The sequence below is a fragment of the Scardinius erythrophthalmus genome (assembly GCF_964197995.2).
Source record: "Scardinius erythrophthalmus genome assembly, chromosome: 1".
Lineage (NCBI taxonomy): Eukaryota > Metazoa > Chordata > Actinopteri > Cypriniformes > Leuciscidae > Scardinius > Scardinius erythrophthalmus.
In genome coordinates this window covers 16,009,736-16,036,405 of record NC_138221.1, presented here as the reverse complement: position 1 = coordinate 16,036,405, position 26,670 = coordinate 16,009,736, and the positions used below count along the sequence as shown (strand labels likewise).

The window sequence follows — 26,670 nt, the reverse complement described above, 5'->3', positions numbered from 1 at the left end:
ATTCCTTAAGCAAGAAGAATCAGCAGAAAATAAAATTGGACAAAAACAACAAGCTGTTGATAAAATTATAATGAGTTTAATCAATCATAACTTGACGTACAAAAATTAGTAAAAAATAAAACTAATGAGACAGATCTCTGAAAAACAATGAATGAGTTAAAATTAATATCAGATTCATGTCTCTGTTGAAAGTGTTACAGCCTCTTCTTCAGCTCCTGAACATGAAAGTGTTTTTCCAGTGTAATTTTTCTGGTGCTCTTCTTCTGAATGAGAAGGCAGAAGTGATTTCAGAACGAAGGCCCGAGTGAAACTTTTCCCGCATTGATCACACGTGTAAAGTTTCTCTCCGCTGTGGATCCTCATGAGAATCTTCAGACTTCATTTACATTTGTAGAGTTTTTTAGGCTTCTGGTTTCCTTTCTCGTTCGCGTCCATCAGGTCTAAAAGAAACATTAAATCATGTGAGATTTCAAATGAGAGACAAACATGAAATGAAAAGCGAAGCTCAAAGTCAAGATCACTGAGTTCAATAGTAATTTTAATCTCCCCTTACGAAAAAAAAAAAGTATACTTCAAGTTCATTTTATGAAGTATACTTGAGTAATGTTCAAGTATATTTTTAAGTATACTTTATGTAGTAAGTATAGGCAATGTCAATATGTACTAGTAGTAAACTTGTAAGTGTACTATTTTAATACCGCTTGGGACTAAATTGGCCCACTTGAAGTATATAAAAGTATATGTTTAAGTGTACTATAAGTGTAACGGTAGTAAACTTTAAGTGCACAACTAGTTCATAATTACGTTTCTCATTTGTACTGCAAGTGAACTTATGAGTATACTAGTAGTTTACTATTTTAATACTTGTAGCAACTTTGAAGTATACTCTCAGTAAACTACTAGTTTAGTAGTTTTATACTACAAGTTTTCTTTAAGTGAACTTAACATCATGCTTATAGTTTACTGAGTACACTAAAAGAGTAAAAATAATATATAAATGGTAAACTATAAGCATGATGTTAAGTTCACTTAAAGAAAACTTGTAGTATAAAACTACTAAACTAGTAGTTTTCTTTAAGTGAACTTAACATCATACTTATAGTTTACCATTTATATTATTTTTACTCTTTTAGTGTACTCTCAGTAAACTACTAGTTTAGTAGTTTTATTCTACACGTTTTCTTTAAGTGAACTTAACATTATACTTATAGTTTACTATTTATATACAATTTTTGCAGTTGCAGTAGGCCTACTAACAGTATACTACTATGTTCAAATGTTATTTTTTATACTTGAAAAATACCTTTAACTCTACTTTAATTTTAAAAACATTTTATTAGCTTCATGCATCCTTTTTTATCAACACTCGAATGTCAGTAAGTTTCATAAAGAAAGGCAACATTTTGTTAAAAATGTTGAGAAAATAGTTGAGAAAATCACATTTTTGTCAAAGACTACGCCTTGATCAGATCCAGAACGATGATCAAAACACAGATGGCGTAGATCGAGTCCAACACCCCCAAAGCTTCACAGTCGTTTTCTCTTCATGGGTTAGGCCTACGCTTCATTTCATTTGGAAACATTAAGCAGTTTTGATTTACAAGCTGTTTAATGTTTGATGATCACATTATTTTACATTTGAGTGAGCAATCTTCTATCACATGGTTCAGCTTCTTCTTCTCCTGTGTTTTGATCTAGAGATTCTGTACTAGAACTGCCATAGCGCCCCCTACCGTATACCAGTGAAAACATGGATAGCTGGAAAATTCAGTCAATGGTGGGGAAAAGTTTAATTAAAGTAAATATGTACACTACCAGTGAACTAGCCTACAGAAAAAATTCAGATATGCAGAATTAGAAACATATCTGTTTTATATCAACATTTTAATCAATATTTTCAAACAAAGTTTCATAAGGCTGTATATGAAAAACAATGTAAAAAAAAGTATATTTAATAGGCTACTCGATCAAAAGAGTTAACACAACTGCAAGCCAAGTATACTTTGAATAATTAAAATTTTAAGTATATCTCGATCAAAAGATTGAGTACAAATATAGGGCAAATATACTTGGACTTTTCTCTCAGTATAAGTCAAGTACACTTAAGTGTAATTAAGTATATTTTTGAGAAGTATATAAAATGTAGACTGAAAGTATGCTTTCTTCTTTTTAGTTGAAAAGACACTTGAATAAACTTATTTTCCATGCTTTTATTAATTTTATTTACTCTATAAGCTATTCCACCCGAAAGTTTGTTACTATATAAAGCTGAACATGTTAGTTTATAAGACATTATGTAATATTATTTTTTTTAAGTATTTAATAAGCTACTCAATCAAAATAGTAAACAAAAGTACAAGCCAAGAATACTTAGAATACTTAATTATACTTTTAAGTATATCTCGATCAACAAGTATAGGCCAAATATACTTAGACTTTTCTGTCAGTATAAGTCAAGTATACTTAAGTGCAATTTGAAGTATATTTCTGAGAAGTACATAAAGTATATTTCTGAGAAGTATATAAAAAGTAGACTGAAAGTATACTTTCTTATTTTTAGTTTAAAAGAAGTATACTAATAGAACACTTGAATAAACTTTTTCTTTAGGGTCATCAAATCTGGTCAACAACTGCTGTGCACGATTATGATCTATTTTAATGTCATGAAGATTATTTGTGTTATAAATAACTAGTTTTGTCATGAAACAATGTAAATCTGGTGAGCATCAGCATGTTCTTCATCATGAAGAATGAATGAGGAATCAAGAATAAACACCAACCTCTTTGTTCTTCAGTATCTTGATGTTTCATTCTGCAGGTTCTGGATCACTGGCGTTCTCTCCGTCCTCTCCTTCCAGATGTTTTCTGGCAGTTCTGCTAAAAACAAACAAGTTTCATTTCTTACAATCATGATGAGAGAGGAATAATCAATATTTTAGACTCTGAACTAAGTACTAAGGCTAATCACATGTTGAAAAATATAGTGACCTTGATCATGTAACTTAAGATTATCAGGTTTTGTCGAAGCCACAACAAACACAACAAACAAAACTAACATAAATCACCTAGTGCTGAAACAAGCCAAGTTTTCCTAAACATGAAAATGCTTCATATTCAGCGCTTCAAATAAACTCTTAAGCATACAGTTTAACACGTCGTTCAGATGCATGTGTTGTTTGCTCTGATGTGGTGTTCCCTTTGTGTAACTTATTAACCTTTATTTAACCAGGTAAAATCACTGAAGAACTTATTTTCACCAACAGCTTGACAGAAATAAAATCATACATTACAAAACACACACATACACACATTCATTTAAAACATTTACAAGCTGTGATAAAACACTCACTAGTAGTTTTATTAAATGCAGAGATTGAGGCACTTTTGAGGCACATTCTTATATTTAAGTATATCCTTATCGGTAAATGTTAGAAAGCCGTGTGTGTATTTCCATTTTCCTTAAAGGGGCATTTCACCCATTTGAACATTGTTTTTTATTTAAAGTGGGTCATATATGTAGTCGAAATGTAAAAGAAATTTTGAATTTGGTGCCTTCGTGACCGAGAAAAGACAAAAAATAACTTTAGGACGCATTTGTATGAAAGACAACAACTCCCACAATGCACCACATTGCACAGCTCCGCAAGCCACTCCCACTAATCCAGAAAGCGCATATCTGCCTATAAGAGAAATCACTCTTCCGTCTACAAGTCTAGCTACCACCAGAGCTTGAAATTCATTTCACATTCACACAAAATGTCTAGTTAGTTGGCGAACTCATTAGTGCATTACTCCTCGTTTGTATTTCTTTCGAAAAGGTTAATTATTGCATGGTACCTGGATGTTCAGTCAGAACATATGCGGTGCGAAACTAGGAAACTAGTTCACAACACAAACGTCCGTGTCCTCGTCTGATTCAGAGATTTCGTCCAGGAGAAATTGTCATCGTTGAAATTCTTTGCCGCAGATGGACTCTATCTCTGTGTTCGTAGCGGTTCGTAGTTGCATAGTGAGATCACCGGCGCCACCAGTCCGCCCTAACCCGAGCCAGTCCGGGCTCCTCGTCCGCGGCAGGCAGGTCTTCTGCCTCTGCGGCTCTTCGCTATAATGCGGCTTGTAAAGGTAGCCACAAACACCTGATTCAAGCATCAGACTTCCGAAATCCTCTTCTTCTAGTCTATATCATATTGAGCACTCTCCTCCGCTATTGTCATAACTTTACATCTGTCTCCACAGCGCCTGTTAGCTTAGCTTCAAACAAGATGGAGGATATTGCTTTCAGTTTCAGAGAGTAAAGTCCCACCCACTGATCTGTAATAGGTCTGTAGCGTGAGCGGGTCCCGCCCCCTGGGAAAGATGAGGAACGAGTGCTTGTAGTCTCAACAGAAATCCCCCCCTCTTACACTTCCTCCTACAATGACGCAAAATGACGATTTTTGCGTCATTGTAGGAGGAAGTGTAAGAGGTAAATAACGGATTTCTCCCGTCTCAGGGGAAAATGAGAGAGTGTTGCACGACCATTCAATAGTATGAGAGGGTTTCTAACAATGCAAAGCTTAATGCAAATGGGTGAAGTGTCCCTTTAAATGCTTGTCCCGAGAGCGAGTGAGTCTCTGTTCAACTTTACAGAACGAGCTCCAGGACCTCTAGTTGATGATGAGCAATAATTCTGACTAAAATACACATTTGTTTATTCTACATTAATCTACATTGTTCATAGAAGATTAACATGAAGGATTTAAAACCTACATTTAAAGGTAGGGTAGGTAATCCTTTTTCTAAAAAAAAAACATTCCAAATTTGTTTAAACTGTCTTTATATACCAATACATAATTAAAATGTAAGTACTCTGAAAAAGAAAATATAAAAATCGAGTGACTGTAGACCTTTTAATCTGCAATAAACACAGCTCATTATTTCCATTCACTCCACCCCCTCCCTTCTGAGCTCCTTCCAAAGCCACGCCCCCAAAACACATGAACGCGCGACGCCAAATGCTCAGGCTGGAACAAGACGCATTTATTACCTGAGACGAGTGGAGAGGAAGGAGCGCAGTACATACAGTGACATCATGTCAGAATCACATGTAATAAAATACCTAACTTTATCACTATGAATATAAACAAATAAGATTTCTTTTAGTACTCACTCACTATCAAGCTAGCATATCGATACTGGTAAAGTTTCATTCGGTAACGAGCTATATTTATAAGGCAAAACTAAAAACAGGTTGCATTGATACCAGAGCATGTGAGCGGAGTGGAGCGGAGTGGGCACCTAAAAGCTGTCACAACGAACCGGCAAAATGATTATGAATATGTAAAATATAGCAGAAGACATTTTAATTTTTTTTTATGTCTGTCGGCTGGAAAGATGCTGACTCGTGATCTTCGCAGTAGTGAACGCGCCTGAGAGAAATGCACATTTCATACGGGAGAGTAGTCTGTTTTCTTTCGTTTTGAATTGTTCTGTTTAAAAGTAGACATTTCAAGCTTTATATATATATATATATGTCTCAGGTGTGTGAGGCAAGTAGGCTATACGCTGAGTTTCGGTTCATTCATGAGACAAACTCCAGGTTCACGCCGGCGCCTTCGTATCGTGGTTATCTATTTTCTAATATATTTACTTCTTATTAAATCCAGACAATTGGTTGATGAAACCTTGATTAAAATTAAGATACAATTAATACAAAACGAAATTAAATTTAAAGACAGGCTTTGTGCTTTCTGTTTGAGGTCTGAGTGAAAGTTTTAAAGCAGTCTTAGTGCCGCTTTCAGAGCGCTCACGTCCGTAACGGAGAACTGTCCCGTCCATAACATTTTTTTTTATTTTTTTTATAAATTTCTAAATAAATGTGACTTATAGTCCAGTGCGAGGCTAGGCCTATGTTTTTTCTTCTTCATGGCGCATTTTTTGACTGATGCGCCTTATAGGCTACTCCGGAGCGACTTATATTGATAGGCTACACCTGTCTGAATTCTCATTTTACTTTTTGAACTCCATTATTGAGCCGAGTTTTGCCTGAAAATAGTCTACTGTTGATGACTGTGCAAGACAAATGGATTCAGGGTCAGGCTTGACTGAGCATGCTTCAGACTCGTGGTGTGAGCGGAGCGGAGCGAGAAATGCGACGCTCCGTCCTTTTGAAATTGCCGCTCTGCGCTCTGTCCAAGATCCGCCCGCTCACGCTCCCCGCTCGCTCCCGCTCCACTCCGCTCACATGCTCTGATTGATACACGTTTTTCCATTACCATCAGTTACACTGTAATGAAGGTGGATTTCGTGTAAGATTCATAACATATACGGTGTTTTGCATGTAAGTTTCCATGATGAAAACATTGTTGACTCTAATGAAGACTAACGTACACTCCGAGTCCGGAGACAAGTACCGCATCGTCGGTTCGAGGACAGGTCCGGGGGTTGAGGGCGAAGCAGAGGAGGTCGTTCAAGAGTGCGGGCAGGGTCCGCGGAAGTAGTTTTTGCCTTGTTTGCCTTCGCTGACTGCATATGCAGGTGCTTTGAGCTGAATATTTCCGGGAACGGTGACATGTGATGAGTGCACGCAGGGCAGCGCGCGCAGTGGGGCTCGGGCACGAGACATGAAGGCATCTGATTGGTTCTTTACATTCGCACCGAATGGCAGTGATTGGTCAGAGTTTTTACTGTCCTGCAGCTGCTACAGAGGTCTGATTTTTTTTCATTCCTTTTTCTAAACACATAATGTATTGACTACTATCAGGATGGAAGAACCATTTCACCCAGTATAAAAAAAAGTGTTTCTGAACAGGATAACCTACCCTACCTTTAACGTCTATGAAAACAGAAACTGTAACTAATGTGTCATATAAACAGAGATGAGTTCTAAAACATTATCAGTAATTCTAATAACATGCCAGATGAGATGGACTTGGTAATTGCAATGATGTATTCGTTGTTTTGTTTACTTTTCTGAAAATACATACATATATTCCAGCGAATATTCCAGCATATTCCTTTCTCTTTACTCTTAAATATAACACATAAATCTTTTACAAATGTAGTTTTAAATCTTCAGTCTACTGGTTATAGTGCTGATTTAAAAATGTGAAATAAAAACGTTGGTTTGCCAAGTATAAGTTTGCCTACACTTTGAAACGTTTAGTTTTACAAATGGGGACAATCGTTGAAGCATTAAAGGAGAACTCCAGTCAATTTTAACATTGAGCTCATTTTTTTGTAAATTTGGAGTGCTGTTAATACAGAGAACAACGACAAAAATCGGTGTTGCCTACACCGTGTTATCCTCTTTTTAAAATTTGCACCCTGTTGACTTCAATGGGGCAAGTTTTAAACCTGCTTTTAGCCTCTTAACATCCTTGATGTGTCATTACAAGTGCACAGCCATGTTAGATGATTCCTTCAGACTGAACACGGGTGAATCTGACTGCAGTAGATGTGAAAGATATGAATAAAAGTGATGTTAATTCAGCCAGCGCACATACCTGTATATACTTATAGTTTTCGGTCGAAGACCACAGTAGTTGATTGTCGAGTTCACGCGCGTGATCATAGGTAACTGAACTCGGCACTAGAAATTAATACTTTTATTGCATTAAATTGATATTAAAATAATAATAATTTGTTACATTTATATAGTGCTTTTCTGGGTCCTCTCCTCAAAGTGCTTCACATATGGAAAGGGGGAAACTCCTCAACCACCACCAATGTGCAGCATCCACCTGGATAATGTGCCGGCAGCCATATTGCGCCAGAACGCCCACCACACACCAGCTTACTGGTGGAGAGGAGACAGTGATGAAGCCAATAAGTATATGGGGATGATTAGGAGGCCATGATGGACAGAGGCCAAGGGGCAAATTTGGCCATGGGATTTTTAATGACCACAGAGAGTCAGGACCTCAGTTTAAAGGTCCCGTTCTTCGTGATCCCATGTTTCAAACTTAAGTTAGTGTGTAATGTTGCTGTTAGAGCATAAATAATATCTGTAAAATTATAAAGCTCAAAGTTCAATACCAAGCAAGAAATTTTATTTAACAGAAGTTGACTACAGTGAACGGCCCGTTTGGACTACATCCCTCTACTTCCTTCTTTAATGACGTCACTAGAAACGTTTTTTGACTAACCTCCACCCACAGGAATGCTTCCTCAACTTCCCCAAAATTCGTGTATGTACTTGTGCACTTCTTATAACTTACTATGTTTACTCAGCTCTTACGGTGATTTTCTGAAGTAAAACTGACGCTTCATCTTTTGTGTGATGTACAATAAACTTTATTAAACTCATCAGTACATGTTTGATCATCATTCAGACAGCAGACTTGTAGGCTATTAATAAATAATGGATACATACAAGCAGATGACAAATACGTTATAATAACCGTAATTAAACTACTAAACTATACCTGTTCCATCTCTATACAGCACTCTGACTCTGTAGGCATTATTGTCTGACTCGAAATGAACACTGTTACTGAGAGTTTCTGATATTATCATCATTCCGTGAGATGAAATTGTCCTGACAGACTGAGCGCAAGCTCATGAAGCTCCGCCCCTTGGGTCGTCCAGCAGCAGCTCATTTGCATTTAAAGGGCACACACTAAAACAGCGCGTTTTTCTGAGCCCCAAAAAACGACAATTTAAACATGCTGTAAAAAATGATCTGTTGGGTATTTTGAGCTGAAACTTCACATACACACTCTGGGGACATCAGAGACTTATTTAACATCTTGTGAAAAGGGGCATAATACGGGACCTTTAACCTCTCATCTGAAGGATGGAAAAGACATTTATAATGTAACAAAAGATTCCATTTCAAATAAATGCTGTTCTTTTGAACATTCTATTCATCAAAAAATCCTGAAAAATAAAATGTATGACGGTTTCCACACAAATATAAACTGTTTCCAACATTGATAATAATCATAAATATTTGTTGATCATCAAATCATCATATTAGAATGATTTCTGAAGGATCATGTTACACTGAAGACTGGAGTAATGATGCTGAAAATTCAGCTTTGATCACAGAAATAAATTACATTTTACTATAAATTCACATAGAAAATAGACAATATTTCAGAATATTCTTTTTTTTATCAAATCAATGCAGCTTTGAGCAGAAGAGACTTCTTTTAAAAATCTTATCAATCTGAACTTCTGAAAGGTAGTGTATATTTCATTTTATTATGCATATTTATTTAAAAAAAATATTGAAACCAAAACATGGCATTGTCTAGTGCAGTGGTTCTCAACCCTGCCCCTGAAGGACCCCCAACACTGCACGTTTTCTTTGTCTCCCTTATCAAACACACCTGATTCAACTCATTAGCTCATTATCACATGGGTTAATGAGCTGATGAGTTGAATCAGGTGTGTTTGATTAGGGAGACAAATAAAATGTGCAGTGTTGGGGGTCATTCAGGGGCAGGGTTGAGAACCACTGGTCTAGTGTGCAGGTAAAGAGGACCTCCACATGCTTTTACGGGTCTTCAAGTGCCTTATATGTAGTGCCCTGGTATATGTTTGTGTATATATATATAATCATTCTTTATAAAAAATAAAAAATATTTATAATAATAATAATAATAATAATAATAATAATAATAATAATAATGTTTATTTTATATAGCGCCTTTCTGAGGACTCAAGGTCGCTTTACAATAATTACAAATGCACATAACATAGAAACATGACATAGAGAGGATACATATAAACTGTGAAAGATAACATAGTAGAGGTATTGTACATATAAAATCAGAACATTCAGGGGTCAGGGAAACAAGGATTTGTTGTGGAATTGAATTCCAAAGAGTTGGCGCAGCGGTGCAAAAAGCCCTTCCACCAAATGATGATAGTTTGTGTCGTGGGATTTTCAACAGACCGGTATCAGATGATCTAAGTGTGCGGACAGGTGTGTATGTATGGAGGAGGTCAGAGATATAGTTTGGGGTAGTGATGCACTGAAATGAAAATTCTGGGCCGAAACCGAAAATTTAGGATGCACTTGGCCGAAAACCGAAACTGAAGCCGAAAATGGCTTCTTTTAAAAACTTATATATTATTGCTTGAATTTAATGGATCTGAAATGAAAAATCACAATATAATAATCAAACTTTTATTAACAGTTACATAACAAAACATAAAATATTTTTAACAATAAATATAAATAATAATACCAAATAATATTATTCTTCAAGTTTTATGTTCCATCAAATAAAATAGTTTTTTAAAAGTTGTGCAAAAAAAAATCCACAATTTTGGAGATTTTTGCAGAACAAATGTTACATATTATAACTTTGGTGTCCTCTCGTATAGGGCTGTCACTTTTGTGAAAAAAAAAAATCCTGTTCGATTTTTGAGACATAGGCAAAGTGTTCATTGAATCGTTAGTAAATTGCCTATATTTGGCGTTGATCCGTTTTCAATGCCAAATATAGGCAAATCCACGGACAACTAAACAGGCATTAGGGCGAACGTAAAGAGGGCGCTTGAGACGCGCACAAGTTAGGAATGTGGACTGCCATAACATCAATGAAAAACATTACTGAAGGCTACATATTATGCACTATATTATGCAGAAATAGGCTGTGTGTGTGTGTGTGTGTGTGTGTGTGTGTGTGTGTGTGTGTGTGTGTGTGTGTGTGTGTGTGTGTGTGTGTGTGTGTGTGTCAGAACCTGCAGTTGCTGTGTGACGCGCGTTCGCTGCGAGCGTATAGTGACGAGCTGGACGCGCTCCGAGAGAAGGCCGTTAAAATCGATTCCCTATTTTCGTTTTCGAAACTTGTGTTGGTTGGTCCGATCGATTGTGCAATAAGTGACAGCCCTCTGACATGCTTAATCTTTGATAGGCAGACGAGACGCGTGATAACAGCTCGACCGTGAGTGAAACCTAAGCGCTTGCGCACGGATGGGAGGGGCGGGTGACATTCATTTTCGGTTTAGGGTAAGTGTACCCATTAAGCCCATGTACCCTTTAAGCCCACTTTCAACTCCTAAGTCAAATTAAAAAAAGAGAAAATAATATTTTATGCTGCTTATTATTTTAACCAATCCAGTGATTTGTTACTTCCCTGGCATTTTTAATTGCATACCAATTACATTTGGCAATGTTGAGTTAGCCCCACCCATGTGCACGCTGTCTCAGGGGACCTCACACAAAGTCACCCCAAAACTTTGGTGTTTCGGGACCCTTCAGAAATCAACACATTTCAGCAATTTTCAGCCATTTCTTTGGTAACTACATTGATATTATGTCAAATAAGAGATAAATGTATTGTTTTTTGTGTATGAACAAATAGTACTTTATCATTTTATATCATTTTCCTTTAAATGGAAAGATGAGTTTTATTAGCTTGTGTTCAAAGCTAATCTCTAGGTCAAACCATTAGCCTTACAGAAAGATAGACTGCCAAAGAATTAAGCATGTGAACTGCATACAATGAATGTTTTGTGATTCATTTTACATTAATTTACAAATAAATGCATCATAAATTGTTTTGTAGAGAAGATTATTTTTATAAATTAACTTTTTTTTAAGATGGGCTTAAATGGTACAGCGCCACAAAACGCATGCAAACTAGAGCCAACACAAGCTAACTTTGAATGAAAAAAAACGTAACATTTCTTAATGTGGGCACAATGAAAATTACTATGATACTAGTCCACAGTATATTTAAGCTCCATGCATGTATTTGTAAACATATCTTACATTTTTAAAGGAAAACATTGTCTTTTTTCACCATTACTCACTATGTACCATTTAAGCCCACCTTATGTATTTCAATGAGGAATCCCTCTAATTGCAAACTTTGATACATTTTTTGAAAGTGTTTAAAGATAACATGTCTTTGTGTGCTTTTACCTTACTAACCTTTTAACCTTACCTTACTTACACACAAATTACACACATTCATTCCAATGAGATAGAGCCCGGTTTGTCCTAAAGTCCTGTATGTATAACCGGGCATAATTCGGGAGCCAAGCTGAGTTAAGGCTTGAGATTCTGGGCATGGAGAGGTCCCAGAGGGACCCTGTATTCCCCACAGTCTTGAGCCCCTGGGACCGTCCGGCTCCGGGATACCACCACTTCCTGTCCAGCTTTGACCGGCAAAACGGCCCAAGCCGAGATGGGGCTCTGGACTAAGGGCATGGAGGGGTCACCCAGTGGGCCGCCTATGCCGGGAGTATTGAGCCCTAACTCGGCTTTCTTCCCGAGGTATGGTCACTTCCAGTGGAACTTTGATTGGGCATAACTCCAGAATCAAGCCGACCTAAGGCTGCATACTCCCGGTGTGACCTGAGAGTCCCCAGAAACCCCAGAGTTTGGAGCCCCAACTCGGCTTCCTTCCCGAGATACACCCGGTTAAACTTCCACCTTTGACCAGGCATAACTTGGGAGCTAAGCCGGCTTAAGGCTCCAGACTCCCGGTGTGGGGGGCCCACTAGGAGCCCCTCCTAAGCCCAGAATTTGGAGCCCCAACTCGGCTTGGCTCCCGAGATACACCCGGCCTAACTTCCAGCTACAACTCCAGTCAAGCCAACTTAAAGCTCCAGACCACCGGCCACTAACACCTACCCATCCCACCCGGGGCTTTAATCAAACATTAGCAAAAGGATTTTTTTTTATTCTTCCCTGTCACTGAATAAATATATTGATGTTTTACTTCTTTAAAATCAATAAAAAAATATATATTTTGTGAATCAAAGATGATGTGGGCTTATTTGGAACACATGCGGGCTTAAATGGTGCCAAAGTACCAATTAAGCCCATGCCAGACTTCTGACTTTATTCCTAAATTTTCTTAATTTTATATTCTAAAATGTACATCAACTAATTAATAAATTTTCAAATGAGAGATTGATCTTGCATTTTAACAAATTATTTTTCTTATAAACTATGTCAATATCTATGAAAAAAACCTAGATTTAGATTTTGGTGGGCTTAATGGGTACACTTACCCTACGTTTTCGGCTGTTTTTTTTTATTTCATATATTTTTTATATAGTTGGGTATCGTCTGCATAACAGTGGAATTTGAAGCCATGATGACGGATGATATCACCTAGTGGAAGCATGTAGATAATGAAGAGAAGAGGTCCAAGAACAGAACCCTGAGGAACACCGTGCGGGACAGAGACAAAGGTGGACTTTGATTGGCGGATGGAGATGTAATGCTGGCGATCAGACAGGTAGGAGGTGAACCAGGATAGGGCAGTTCCAGAAATACCAAGAGCAGAGAGTCGTGAAATGAGAATACTATGAGAGATTGTATCAAATGCAGAGGGAATGTCTAGGAGAATTAGAATACTTGTGGAGCCGGAGTCAGTGGCCACAAGGGGATCATTAACAACCCTAAGAAGTGCAGTCTCAGTGCTGTGAAGGGTGCGAAAACCAGATTGAAAACATTCATAAAGGTTATTGGATGACAAGTGAGTTTGAAGTTGAGCAGCGACCACTTTCTCAAGCAGTTTTGAAAGAAATGGTAAATTAGAAGTAGGTCGGTAGTTGGCCATGTCAGAGGGGTCGAGGCCAGGTTTCTTTAGGACAGGAGTGACGGCAGCTGTTTTAAGTTCCAGAGGAACAACACCAGTGCTTAGAAGTTGAGTGATGAGAAGTGAAATCGATGGTGAAATAACAGGTGCACATTTTTTGAGTAGAGTAGTAGGAGCAGGATCAAGATGACAGGAAGATGAGTTTGCTTTGTTAATTAGCTCAGAGATATAAGCAGGGGTTGGAGGGGCAAAAGCAGTGAGAGTACCAAGTGTAGAAGAGGTGGGGAAGACATGTGTAACAATAGTAGAGGTAGTGGATTGGAAGAGTCTTACTTTGAAAGAAGTGCAGAAATGACTCACAGAGGTCTGCGGAGTTACTCATAGCGGGTGCAGGAGGGTTGGTGAGTTTGTTGACTATAGAAAACAGTGTTTTTGGTCGAGAGGATGCATTGTTAATGATGGTAGAGTAGTAACTAGAGCGTGCAGTATTTCTAGCAGATTTGTAGAACTGAATATGGTCATTGTAAACAGTAAGGTGAACAGTTAAACCAGTTTTCCTGTACAGGCGTTCAAGACGACGACCAGCTGTTTTTAGATTGCGAAGTGCTGGGGTAAACCAGGGAGATGTGTGCGTAGAAGGCACAAATCTACTTTTAAGAGGGGCGTGGATATTGAGGGCAGTGGAAATACAGGCATTATAATTGGTAAGGATATCAAGTGAGCTTGTGTGTTCAGTGATGTCAGAGAGATGAGTTTGTACAGATTCAGAAAACAGTATAGGATCAACAGAATTTAGGTCACGGTATGTTATAGTGGATTTCACCCTGAGGCGGGGAAGAGGCATTTCACATTTTAGTTCAACGAGGTGGTGATCAGACAGTCCAATCTGAGAACCAAGCACGGAAACATTATGTAAACCAGTAGTGCAAACGAGATCAAGTGTGTGACCTTTTGAGTGTGTAGCAAAATCGACATGTTGTACAAGATTGAAACATTCAAATACTGACAAGAGTTCTCGTAATTCAGCACAATCGGTATCAACGTGTATATTGAAGTCACCAAGTAATATAACACATTGAGATAAGACAGATGAAAGGGTTAACAGTTCATGTAGTTCACTGAAAAAGTTTGACATAGATTTAGGTGGACGATACAGGAGAATCAAGAGCATTGGAGATGTGCCAGAAACTTTGAGAACTAAATATTCAAAGGTTGAAGTCACATGAAAGTCAATAGTTTTGACAGAAATGCTGTTGCGATAAACAGCAGCCAGGCCACCACCCCTTGATGTCAGACGAGGTTTGGCCAGGTAGCTGTATCCAGAGGGAGTGAGTAGATTAAGGTGGAAATAGTCATTAGGAGTTTGCCATGTTTCAGTGAGGAGCAAAAAGTCAAAGTTTTTTCTCAGTTAGTAGTGAGCAAAGAACAGTAGCCTTATCAGTGAGAGACCGACAGTTAAACAGCGCAACTGCAGGATCGAGCGCGCAATTATTGCGTGTATATGGATTAGTCAGAGACAGATCACAGGAAACCGTTATTAGTGAGGTAAGATGTATACCACGGTGAGTAGACGGCAGCATAGAATTACAGATATCCGATCTGTTCGACTAGATGGAAGGAATGGCTACCGACAAAGGGCAGCGCGATGAGAAATGGTGACGACAGACGATGTACATAGCGCAGTCGCCTAGCAACCCCGAGCTCCGTGCAGAGTCTCTGGACACCTTCTAAACCTGGATTTCGTGAGAATCACCCAACTGCGTAGCCTGAAATCTCATCCTCGTCTTGATGCGACCACATAGCATCAGAATTTTTAAAATGACCTTGAAGCCAATTTTCTTATTGCACATATAAGATTAAGGTCTGAACTTACTATAACCATTATTTTTAGAAGATTTAAAAAAAAAATCCTATATAATTATTTACATTTTTTAGATGAAGTCCATAAAAAAATTATCATTACCGTAACATGACATTACATTAAATATATGGTTAAAAATGTGTATTTTTGGCTAATGTTAAAGTAGACTCTTATTACTCGTGCTCAAACCTATGTAAAACTCTGGAGAAATTACTTTTTTATATTTATTATTTTTTGTAATTTCCTTATTTTCTCTCATTACCGAAACACGTGATGATTTACAGTTTCTTTTATTTAATTGTTTCACTAAAAGATAACATACACATTTGTTATGTAGAAGACCTTAAATAAGTAGTGTTGTATAATATGTATTTTAAAACAAAATATGAGTATCTAATTATTACTCAATTTGTAAAAAAGTTACATGTTGCGGTAATGAAAATGCCATTTCGGTAATGAGGATCAATGTTTCGGAAATGAGATTTAGCACACACATTCACTGTTGACAAAGGGGTTTGATGCCTAACTCTATTTTACATATTTAAAACACATACAATTGTTAAAAGTATATTTATTTCATAAACAGTGTTTCATTTTCTCATTTATTGTAATCACCACAGTACCATGCCTTGTGTTAACACGTGTTTTGTTTAAGTTACAATCGTGTGAGGTCCTGAGTAGTCTTAAAAAGATAAGTATTTGAACACCCTGCTATTTTGCAAGTTCTCCCACTTAGAAATCATGGAGGGGTCTGAAATTGTCATCGTAGGTGCATGTCCACTGTGAGAGAAATAACCTAAAAAAAAAAAAATCCAGAAATCACAATGTGTGATTTTTTAACTATTTATTTGTATGATACAGCTGTATTTGAACACCTGAGAAAATCAATGTTAATATTTGGTACAGTAGCCTTTGTTTGCCATTACAGAGGTCAAACGTTTCCTGTAGTTTTTCACCAGGTTTGCACACACTGCAGGAGGGATTTTGGCCCACTCCTCCACACAGATCTTCTCTAGATCAGTCAAGTTTCTGGGCTGTCGCTGAGAAACACGGAGTTTGAGCTCCCTCCAAAGATTCTCTATTGGGTTTAGGTCTGGAGACTGGCTAGGCCACGCCAGAACCTTGATATGCTTCTTACAGAGCCACTCCTTGGTTATCCTGGCTGTGTGCTTCGGGTCATTGTCATGTTGGAAGACCCAGCCTCGACCCATCTTCAATGCTCTAACTGAGGGAAGGAGGTTGTTCCCCAAAATCTCGCAATACATGGCCCCGGTCATCCTCTCCTTAATACAGTGCAGTCACCCTATCCCATGTGCAGAAAAAACACCCCCAAAGCATGATGCTACCACCCCCATGCTTCACAGTAGGGATGGTGTTCTTGGGATGGTACTTATCATTCTTCTTCCTCCAAACTTGTTTAGTGGAATTATGACCAAAAAGTTTTATTTTGCTCTCATCTGACCACATGACTTTCTCCCATGACTCCTCTGGATCATCCAAATGGTCATTGCCAACTTTAAGACGGGCCTTGACATGTGCTCGTTTAAGCAGGGGAACCTTCCGTGCCATGCATGATTTCAAACCATGACGTCTTAGTGTATTACCAACAGTAACCTTGGAAACGGTGGTCCCAGCTCTTTTCAGGTCATTGACCAGCTCCTACCATGTAGTTCTGGGCTGATTTCTCACCTTTCTTAGGATCATTGAGACCCCACGAGGTGAGATCTTGCATGGAGCCCCAGTCCGAGGGAGATTGACAGTCATGTTTAGCTTCTTCCATTTTCTAATGATTGCTCCAACAGTGGACCTTTTTTCACCAAGCTGCTTGGCAATTTCCCCATAGCCCTTTCCAGCCTTGTGGAGGTGTACAATTTTGTCTCTAGTGTCTTTGGACAGCTCTTTGGTCTTGGCCATGTTAGTAGTTGGATTCTTACTGATTGTATGGGGTGGACAGGTGTCTTTATGCAGCTAACGACCTCAAACAGGTGCATCTAATTTAGGATAATAAATGGAGTGGAGGTGGACATTTTAAAGGCAGACTAACAGGTCTTTGAGGGTAAGAATTCTAGCTGATAGACGGGTGTTCAAATACTTATTTGCAGCTGTATCATACAAATAAATTGTTAAAAAAACATATTGTGATTTCTGGAATTTTTTTTTTAGATTATGTCTCTCACAGTGGACATGCACCTACGATGACAATTTCAGACCCCTCCATGATTTCCAAGTGGGAGAACTTGCAAAATAGCAGGGTGTCCAAATACTTATTTTCCTCACTGAATATAAAATACTAGGTGTGGAACTGTACACAGAAGTCACGGTTCGGTTTATACCTCGGTTCAGACATCACGGTTCGGTACGAGTTCGGTACAATGGAGGGAAAAGCAAAACAAAAATGCAGAAGGCTTGTGCATGTTTCAGGCTGTACCACCAAAGGAAAATAAATTACTTAAGCCTTGTATTTTTTAAATAAGTTTTATTAATAAAGTAAGGCATAGAACCAGTTTATTTGTAGTGCACTGACAATAGTTTTATATAATTAGTTTATGAATTAAATTAATAAAAAGACAAAAATATCTTGAGACATGTTTGGTAATTGTGCCTGAATGAATTGACCTTTCGCCGGCCCCTCCCCCAAAACGGTCATTGTCCAATCACACATCATAGCAACCGTTACTATGTGAGCAGGTCCGACAAACATTAGCAAGATGGTGAAGCGTGCGCCCGTGGCGTTTGTAAATCGGACACTAGATACCCCGAGAGATTGTCTGGAGGAGTCGTTCTTTCCATTCCCAAAGCCGAAAACACAACGTGAGCGATGCCTACAATGGATAAAACAGTGTGGACGACCCCACTCCCAGTTAAATGTGTCAAACATTACGAAGCATAAATACGTCTGCTGGCTGTGGTGTCGATGGCTACTTAAAGTTTTTTTTGTTTTGTTTTTCTGATCTGAAAAACTATCCTATCTGTTACTCAAAAAACATAATATTGTCTGAACCGCGAGTTTTATGGTCCGTTGCCCCACTAATAAATATTATGGTCTCAACCGCGAGTTTTGTGATCTGGGGCCTGTTCTTCGTACGTTGCTTAAAACATCCGAGATCAAATGAGACATCCAAGATGATATCATTGTGCTAATCATGATCTGGCTAACTCGGTTCTTCGAACACACTTGCCGGATATGATTAGTATAGCTGGTTTGAGTCATCTGAGATAATTGCGCGTTCATGCGCTGGTTAAAAGGGGATATGTATCGATAGTAGAAACATTGATCATCAACGCTGCTATTGGCTGCTCAGCGTGGGCGTGGCCAAAGAGCGCGCTCAGTTTTTCTCCTTAGCAGAGCAAGAACTAATAGTCAAAGTTTATTCGGAATTTTAATGTTTAATTAAAACGCCAGGGAACACCTCAAAGTCTGCAAAAGCCAGGAGAGAGGGCTGGCAAAAAGTAGCAGACAATTTAAATCCGTTAGAAGTGGCCATGTTAGATGTTTTTATCACTTATTAGCCTATATTTTTGTATTTTAATAATTGCATAATTACTTTGTTCATTGTAATGTCAGAGTCACCACACTAGAACATGGGAACAAATAAAAGGTACAAAAATATTCTACATAATGGTATTTTTTGTTATATAGTCTCTTTTATAAAAGGCACTGTTAAATAAATGGTTGTCAGATTATAAAAGCAACCAAGAAAAAGGCTGAGAAAAGAAATGATCTTAGTAGCCTACACTGTAAAATAATTTTTGCTGCATTAAATTAAGGCTGTATAGTCATTTCAACTGTTAAATCTTGAATGATGAATTGCTTTGACTTGTGAAAGTGAAAACTGATAAACTTATGTTATGTTAATGTAAAAATATTAACACTTGTATCTGTTCCCAAGAAAGTGGTGGCTGAAATATGTGCAGTAAGTGGACATTTTCTAACTTTCCAAAATAAATAAAGTATAAGACTTTATAATGTCCATTTGTTTCCATTGCACTGGACAGTGAATAAACCCTCTCAGATAACTGTCATATGGAGGAACTAGCCTACCTGCAAGCGCATAAATAACTTTACTTAATATATACTTGTATGCTTTATGGCTGCAATATAAGTTGCAGGATTCCACATCTACAGAAAGGCCTACAGAAGAGTCTGCACAGACAGAGGAAACATAGGCCTACAGGTGGGCAGTGTATAGCCAACTTTTCCTTTTTATTTGTTGCATGAGGCATGTGTCTAATATCACTTGTTGCAGGCACTTGACCACTGGCTTTTCTTTACAAAGAACAACTGAAATAAAACTCAAGGAACTAAGCATATTTGTATTTTATTAAACATTTAATGAAAAGTGTGTTTTTTTGGCAATGTTGTGTAATATGGCACATGCAACAATGTCACAGGCCCTGTCAGGTGTGCAACCCTCAGACTTTTCAGACACTGACATCTTCCCTTTAGTTAGCCAAAGTTCATTTCATTGTGTGCCCTTGTCCTGGCAAGAGCTGCATTGTAACTGGTTTGGGTCAATGGGGTCATAAAACACCTGTCTGCAGGCAGGAACATGTCATAATCACCTATGACAAAATGCAGTTCTGTTAGGATCAGCATAAGTGTATGTAATGAGCTTGATATTTAATTGTGTAATTTTTCTTACCACTTTCAAATAATGTGCATTTTGTGAATCTCTGAAAATGCTTAAGTCATGCACAGACCCTGGCCATTTTGCTTTCACATTTGTGATATGGAAGATTTTAGTCAACTGCCTTCTTTCTTTTTTTTTATATAATATTACTAATCTGGAATATTAAGAATCACAATAGTAACTGGGCTGCACATTTACATTGTGAACCCTCTTTCTGTTCACATAATCCCCTTATTGAGGCCTTGATGGCAGTCTATAGCCTATAGTCTACCAATCACGTTAGTGAAGCCTGAGTGACATACTGTAATCGGCATGGACCATGGTCATGATTGCATGATCTTCATAAAAAATTATGATAGCCTAAAAAAAAAAAAAATGCTTTAAAAAAAATGCTTTACAACATTGGGTCTTAAGTGGCTTGGAAATTCCACAAAAAAAAAAAAAAAACTAAAACTGTTTCTTAAACCTAAAAGCGCCAGGTAAACTCCGAATGACACGACAGACAGCACTTTACATCAAGTTCTCCGCATCTCCAATAGTGTAAAGGAAAGAGCCACTCGCAAATAATCTTAGGGCAATGCAAACAGTTTGTGCTGTAGCCTAGTTAAAGCCCGACTCCGACAAGTCGAAAATAAATGTGCGTTTCCAACAAATTAATAATGTAAACGACAATCTCACGAGTCCCGAGAAAAAATATATATCTCGGAGAGTGCACTATCGCGCTGCGCTGGACTTCCCGTATCAGCTCCGCTTATGAAGCCGCAGTCTAATCCTGTTAACATGAAATAAGCCTGCTCCCGAGCAGGTTTAAGATTGCGCACCTGTTGCTATGACAGCAAGTCTAGGATGAGCGTCGAAGAACCAAACAATCCAAGATCATGCCAAATCCCCAACAATCAAATCCAGCTAACTGAGTTAGCGACGTACGAAGAACGGGCCCCTGTTGTCCCCCTAATAAATATTATGGTAAGTGCATTATGAAAGACAAGCAATGAAAGTTATTTAGATGCAAATTAAGGCTATGTCTGGTTAAACAGTTATTGTGTGATTTCGTTTATTGTGCGTTGTCAACTTGAAGCATGAATTTGAGAAAGAAAATCATTTTTGGAAGAAAATGCACCACGTACTTTTGTCAATGATATAAGTTATAGCTAAAAGATTGTAAAAGCTTTCAGTTCACCCTGCCTAGTTGAAAAGTCAAATTAAGCTTGATTAATGATATACTGTGACTGATCAGATAAACTACAGCATCGAGAATATAACTCCCATGTGTTTTGCAGCATTTAAAATTTTAGTAATACTGTGTTATGCGAAAAAACACATAAGAAAAAATTATTGCTGACAGCACTTTTATTTTCAGAGAGTTTTTTCTTTCACACAAAAACACAACAGTGAGTGTCTTTCAATGCTTTTAAACACTTGTTTTCTTGTTCTTTGTCATATCACAAATGATGTGTATGAACACCGGTAAGCATTAGCCTCGACAGAGACGTAGATAGTAGTCGTGTCTCCTTCATTGCGTATTTTTATATTTTGAATATATCCCTCCACTGCATACTGTAACCCCTTTTGCCTCGATCTGGAGTATATCGCGGAGGTATTGCTCCAAAAATGGTCACTGACACGCACGGGTATACCACTTCCAGTCAATGCAATCTGTCGCGCTGGTCGTGTTTGACCATTTGTTTGTCGGACGTAGCAACAGTAACTAAGGGGGGCGGGGCTCGGCGAAAGGTCAATTGAAAATTAATTTGTTACATTTCAGAGTAATATATTTGTTTTCCTTAATTTTAATTAACAGTAACTTAAACACTTTTTGAATGACTGTATAAACAAAATGACGGAGTATGTTTTTATGTTTCCACTGTTCGATCGTGCCTGCGCCTCACTCACACACACACACAAATATAAGTAAACACTTTGCGACTTTTCGATCGTGCCCGCGTCACGCTCTCCGTCTCTGCAAGATTTGGAAGGGAATGATTCAGATTTCTCATGGCACAGCTACTAGAAGACAGACGGGTTGCTCATGTCACATCTACGTCGTCAAGCTCAGTTTGAGTCTGCGCAGTACGCTCAGCCATCAGGAAGTGAGTGCTTCTTTTCTCCGTTGAAGCCTATGGGGTCGCTGTGTCCATTTATTTTACTGTCTATGACTTTACATCGCAGCCTGCTTCAGAGCATAGACAGTAAAATAAATGGACACAGCATGACATTGGATTCAACGGAGAAAAGTGAAGTCAATTAGAAACTCTCACTTCCTGATGGCTGAGCGTACTGCGCAGACTCAAACTGAGCTTGACGACGTAGATGTGACATGAGCAACCCGTCTGTCTTCTAGTAGCTGTGCCAAGAGAAATCTGAATCATTCCCTTCCAAAACTTGCAGAGACGGAGAGTGTGAGTAGGAGCTGTCCATGAGCTAGGAGCAGGAGAAACTTTTGCTAAGTATTCTGATTAATTATTTTGTCATTTTGCCTCCGCGTCCCCCAGATTGCGCGCAAGCTTCTCCTCCTGTCTATATAGTCAGACTCAAGTAAATATCGTTCTTGTTGATGGACTAGTAGACATCTTCAGAGGTTATCTGTGCCTGTTCGATGTCCGACGCTTTGTAACGCGTTCTGTCAGGAGGAGAAATAGGGATAGCTCACAGACTTGCACTTTATTCCCCAGTCGAACTCGTGTAACTGTCTGTCACCCGTTCTACCATCCACATCTTTACTTGATAAACAAAAGTAGGATAAGAATGAGCATCAAACTGAAATAACCCGCATACGGGTGCTCGAGGTGCACATACAACACAGACTGCCGACGACAGTTCAACAGGGCGCGCGCAGCTCTTAAAGGGGCCACACCTTATTTCCACTCATTACAGCTTCCATCCTACTAAACAGGTACCGGTATAGAGGGCGGAAGGGACCAGGCCGTGAGTGCAGAGACGGCTCTGCGCGAGTGGTATTTACGACAGTAACGTTAAATACAAGTACTCCACAGCGACTCTAGGGGTCGCTGTTTGACAAAAACGGAAAGCTGCATAGTGTGCCTTTAAAGGGAATGTGAGATGTCGCTCTGATTGGTTTATTTCATGTTACGCCTAAACCACACCTATGAATAATGAATCTACTTCAGACCAACCCATTTTAGATTTGCGTCAGGCGCAAGAGTCATTTATCTCGCTGGTATAATACCAACAGCGCCCAAGACCCGCCCACAAAGTTACTTGCGTTTCGCGCTTGATACTTGCGTTTCAGATCGTTAAAATAGGGCCCAAGGAGTCTTTAAACGCCTCAGATGTAAAGTTATTCGCTGTCAAAGTGACGCCAAAATGAATGGGAGTCAATGGAATGCTAACAGCAGGTGGGGGTCTGCTAATCAATGGCGGCGTCCGGGGAAGCTTTTTCCGAAACATTGGCCCCCTGCTTCAGAGCTAAGGCGGGGCTACAGATTATGTGTCCCTAAAGAACCCGTGTATCTAACAGTAGTTCCGCATTACATTAATTAATTTGCACGTGAGTTTTATTTATTTTTATTCCGTGTAAATTTATGAACCGAACCGTGACTGTTTTTTCCCTATTATCACCCTGTTCCCTGACCGCTCTCTCTCCTTTCTTCTGTACTCATCAAGAAGGATTGGATTGCTGTATATTTTTTCCCTGTGCTTTTTCAGCCTGTCTTTTGCTGATCCCCTTTTTTATCAACTGATGCTTGCCTGTAACAAAATACACAATAGCCATCTTGAATGTAACATTTTGTAAAAAAGACATAGAAATACATTGTTTCACAGTAAAACTATTGCATATTAAATAATATTACATGTATAGTAGGTGGCCTATACTGCATTCATACTGCTTTTTGAGGAAGCACTTCATAAAAAAAAAAATTAGTGACTCCTGCTGGGGGGGTTGTAATAGCTATTTTGTTTATGCAATCTGTTCAAGTAGTGCTAAGGCAAATATCAAGATATTGAAATGAGCAAGAGTTATAGTGCACGTCCCTCCTTCATAAGTCTGTTTCTCATTACCGAAACATTGAGTATCTCCACCGCAACAGGCCTTCAATTGTTGCGGTGAATGATAATGGTGTTGCGGAGGATGAGTGACCTTAAACATTCTTGCTAACTGTGGAGGCTAAATAAGGGTTAGCTAAACTTTCCCTCTCTTTTTATATTTAGACCATAATTGGGTATATAGTAATCAAAAAATTAAAACGGCAACATTTTTTAAAACTTCACAAATTCATGTTTCGGTAATGAGAACTAAAAAGTTGTGTAGGTACTATGACAAACAACATTTTAACTTTTATCTGGAGAGAAAAAAAAAATATGAATTGCTTACCTAGTAGCCATCTTGAGTGTCACAGTCAATTATGTCCCTTCCAACAAAATTCCTTGAAAAAGTTCATTCTTAGAGGACTTAAACAATGATTGAAAATTGTTGTGGAGGATGAGAAAATTGGTCTTGGACACATATATTCCTTATTATTGTCACTACATTTACCAATGATCACCAAATAACACATGTTTCTTTACTGTAAATGCTTATAGTATAACATAGGCCTACACTGAAGCTTTTTATTTTTCTTATTTTTAAATCCAGTCATGGACACGTTGCGGTAATGAGGAATTTCCCCTTAAATGTGGAAAAAACAATAACATTGGTATTTATGATGTTATTTGAAATCAAGTGCAAAGTAGTAGGCCTACATAAAGAGATGTTTATAACTGTATTCTTCTTATTTTGATAGCATTTACTTTTATCATCAAAATGCCTCATGACACCTCACAAGTCTAGTTTCGCGAGAATCACCCAGTTGGAGTAATGAATAGTTGAGAGCCATAGGTACACAGTTGAGCAATAAACCCAGAGTTAAATCTCCAAGCAGTTGCAAAATTGCAAATGATATGCATATTCAGACCGCGGGACAACACAACACTGGCAGTTGGAAAACGTACTTTCATTGCAAAAAATGCAAGAAAGAAGCAGTACGTTACTCTCGTTGCTAATTGTGCACGATCAACACAGCATGACGACCTTTCAGATAAATTGAATGACTTGGGGTAACCAACCATCCAAAAGACTGTCCACAATAGATAAGCGAGGGAGTGGAGACTCACCGGCCACCTATGTAGAAGGTACAGTGGAGTAGTGCGAGGATCAACAAACAGCAGATGAGTAGTGTGAGTTGGATGAATGCCAGTGATGAGTTGAAGAGTTGTCAGTGTCTGCGTTGTATCCAAAATAATATGCAGAGGCAAGTGACAATCAATAAAGTCCAGGGAAACGTCCAGTTCAGCAGGGAAGATGATAACACGGTAGACACGAAACACAGCAGTGTACAAAACAGACAGACAAAAGTTACAGCGTGTCTGCGTTGTATCCGAATAAGTCCGTGTCTGCGTTGTATCCGAAATAAGATCCAGAGAAAGTGAGTCGTGACAGCAATAAAGTCCAAGCAAACGTCCAGTTCAGCAGGGAGATGACACGGTAGACGCGAAACACAGCACAGTGTTCAAAACAAAACAAACATACAAAAAGTTCCAGCGAGAAGCGGCAGCAAGGCGCGCACAGCGTACTCCCACCGGAAGTGACAGCCTGTGTGACATGCATATTATGATCAAATATATTGTATAAATTGTATATTGCGAGACTAAACTAAACAACCCCCCACCCAGAAAATGTTTTTTTATGGTGAAATTTCTTTTATGTTGGGGACCCCCATAAAACTTGATTCAGTTCGACCACTGGGTAAATTTATCTTCCAATTATTATTTTAAAAACATCCCGAATCCCATGTTTCTTTAGCAAGAACTATTAAATATATTTGATAAATGAAACAATTATCTAACAACAATACTGCCATATTTTGACACCAGCTTTGAGATCGATATTTATTTTACTAAAAACGTCTTGAATTATTAATGGCCGTTCACACTTTTCCTTCCACTGACTACCATTCATACGCATGTGAAAGTGGGACACCAGAAACACAAGCTCAAGTGAACAACCCTGTGAGAAATAACACAAGCGTTTAGCATTCAAGTAGAGTGGATTGTTTATTTTTTAATTAATTATTTTTATTTGTTATATGTTGAATTTATGTTTGTAAAAAAACTTTTCATTTCACGACCGTCACAGTGCGTGTAGAAATTTCACATGATAAAAGAGTGGCCGTGGCTTTAACTAGTTTTAAATTCATATTTTTTTATCAGATTTATCTGTGTCCCACCATCATGTTTCACTCAACCCTGTTACTCCTTACATGATTTTCCTTCTTTTAAAAACAGAGCATTTATTTTTCTTTTTTTTACACAAACTGTACATAGCTGATTCATCAACCCTGTTATCAGCGTCACTGTAAGAAGAATCTTTATAACTATGAATAACTTATATGATATTTGACAAATACAACTTTATCAGTAACTTGGTGTTTAAAAAAAACTATTTACTATTGTAAACTATGTTGAAAATGACAAAAATTGTGGTAATGTTGTTGCAAAATTGCAAATTGGGAACCAGATATAAAATAAATGTAAAATAAAACAGTTAAAATAGTATTAGCTTGATCTGATGTTGACAATCAATATAAAAATGTCTCGAACCTCCCTTTACTGACCATTTGTTGAAGAAAAAAACCCCAGAACATTCCGTACCATTTCATAGTTCAACTGTTTATCTAAAAGTGATGAA

General features: G+C 38.2%; 1 protein-coding gene across 1 annotated transcript in view; it reads right to left on the bottom strand.

Moving 5' to 3' along the window:
• Positions 1-25,569, bottom strand: part of LOC308691089 (uncharacterized protein) — a 115,747-nt gene extending 90,178 nt beyond the window's left edge. The window contains exon 1 of the mRNA XM_081365977.1: positions 25,098-25,569. The gene's annotated coding sequence lies outside the window, so the exon portion shown is untranslated. The remainder of the gene's footprint in view (positions 1-25,097) is intronic.
• Between the last annotated feature and the right edge of the window lie 1,101 nt (positions 25,570-26,670).